Source organism: Salvelinus alpinus, chromosome 39, assembly GCF_045679555.1.
Source record: "Salvelinus alpinus chromosome 39, SLU_Salpinus.1, whole genome shotgun sequence".
NCBI lineage: Eukaryota > Metazoa > Chordata > Actinopteri > Salmoniformes > Salmonidae > Salvelinus > Salvelinus alpinus.
The window spans coordinates 8,537,796-8,540,152 of NC_092124.1; the positions used below are offsets into that span (position 1 = coordinate 8,537,796).

Sequence of the window (2,357 nt, forward strand, 5' to 3'; positions counted from 1 at the left end):
AGATTTTTACAACCATGGGTGAAACCATGAGGTTATCTAATTTAATAACTTAATTGTATTACTTCCTGCCACGCCCCCCCCCCCCCCCCCCCCCCCCCATAAATCACAAGGTGTGAACCACATTTTGACAGATTGGACCCTATAGGAACTACTGATGCATCATGGGGGAATAAACTTTATTTAAAAACTGATTGGAGATTTTACGGGAACTTGAAACATTTTTACCGTAATGAGAAATGTGTGTTTCCGTGATAAATATAATGGTTTTATGTCAACTTCAAATAATATATAATTTTTATGATTCAGGGTGAATTCATAATAAGTGGGACACTTTTTGCATTTCCATCTTCTGTAACCTCTTTCGACATCTATCCAACATATTAGCCCAACACATGATACATTTCTGAAATCTTCAAGATGTTTTCTAATCACACAAAAATGACAAATGTTGATATCATATTCACAGGAGGCATGACACACCCATTTGTGTACACTGAGCCAAAACCATATTTTCAGTTTGCATTTGGTAAACTAGGACAGCAGGTTAGATAAACTGGGATAGTTGTAATTGTACCCCAATCACAAATTACATTTTGTGTGATTAGGAAACATCTTGAGGATTTCAGAAATCTATCGAAAGAGGTGACAGAAGCTGGATATGAAAAAAGTGTCTCACTTTTACAGAATTCACCCAGTGATAGTTCTACTTGGTGCCAAAAATAATAGGATAACAGTACAACAAGTACTACAAGAACCAGAGCCCTGCCTAACCAAAGTACAGGGGGTCCCTAATGTAAACTGCAGAGTGGACTGGATAAACTGGATGTCTTTCCTCCATTGGAAAAGCCTATAAAGACTGTCCCACTTTAACTACTTCATGCTGTACTACTTTAGCTAGCTATGGTTGGTAAAGCAGGACAACTAAAAACATGACTGAATTACTAAATTGAAACATAATATTGCAACCTTTTTATTTATTTTGATGTACCAGTACATAGTATGCACTATAATACATGATTTTGCACGGTGCATTGTTTATGACAGTTTTATAACCTCAAAGGGATGCTTCAGGATTTTGGCACTGAGACCCTTAATCTATTTCCCCAGAGTCAGATGAACTCGTGGATGCCATTTTTATGTCTCTGTGTCCAGTATGAAGGAAGTTAAATGTAGTTTCACAAGCCAATACTAACTAGCATTAGTGCAACGACTGGAAGTCTATGGGTATCTGCTAGCATGCTAGTAGATACCTGACTTGACAAAAGGGATCTGCTCAAACGTGCACATGAGTTTTGACTTGTCAGACAAAGAAATAATCTTCAGGATTAACCCTTTAAAGCCCAATGTTATATATCTGTAACATTGTCTTTAAACACCTGGTTAAGCGTCTGTACATGATTAATATATAAAAGGAAACCACTATCTTCAAGAAGACATCCCGATAAACACTTTTGGCATCCTCTGGTGGCCAATCGTTGAAACTACACTATCAGAGATTTGCGCTGAAAATCCCAAATTCTCCCTCCGAATGGTCTCGTACATTGTCAAAAAGTTGAGTTTCTGAAATTCAATGCATGCAAAATGCTTATACAATGTCCAGAGACGCCTGAGTACATTTTCTAAGAATAATGTTAATTTTTAGCTAAGTAAAGCCACTTGAAAGTGTGTTACCTAACGTTATATGTAACATCGGGGATTAAGTGATGTAAATCAAACCCAACAGAAATATGTTATTTGGGGTCTCCTTGAGCATTCCTATCACTCTTGATATTTTTTTTGCAAGGAAAACTGGATCTGGGTACTGAAAGGTTAAACTGTCGCAGTTTATATGATGTCCCAGGTTTTTTTCAAGTAACATTGTATAAAAGACTTAATGACTTAATCCGAACGCATTTCGGTAAGAATTTTGGGTGAAAATGTACAACATTCTGGCTAAAATGTAGACACAGTGCCATAAACTAGGCATCTTAGTCTTCAGAATGACAGTTGTTTTTTGCAGATGAATCATGGTTTTGTAACTCAATTTGCTACCATGGTTAAAACTTGGCTGCGTTCAGTATTTTGATGGATAATTGCTGTACTGAATGAAAACGTGGAAGGGGATTGGTTGTGGTTTGGTGAACACTGTCAGCATGGCCACTGCCCATTAAATACAGTACCTCGCTTATTGCTTTAAGGCACACCTTGTCACACCCACCAAACCGGAGCAAACGTATCTCAAAGTCTGTTCAAGAACGTTTTGGGGAAACGTGTTGTTCAGTACAAACCCTTCCGCAACGTAGCAAACGTGCAGCGAACTGAACGCTCCTCTGGTTTCATGAGCATCACCAGCGCAAACCCTTTTAATTTAGCCACAC

The 2,357-nt window shown here is 38.1% G+C and overlaps 1 protein-coding gene across 1 annotated transcript in view; it reads left to right on the top strand.

The window, feature by feature from the left end:
- Nucleotides 1-2,357, top strand: part of LOC139566744 (uncharacterized) — a 324,355-nt gene that overhangs the window by 48,504 nt on the left and 273,494 nt on the right. The window lies entirely within an intron of this gene.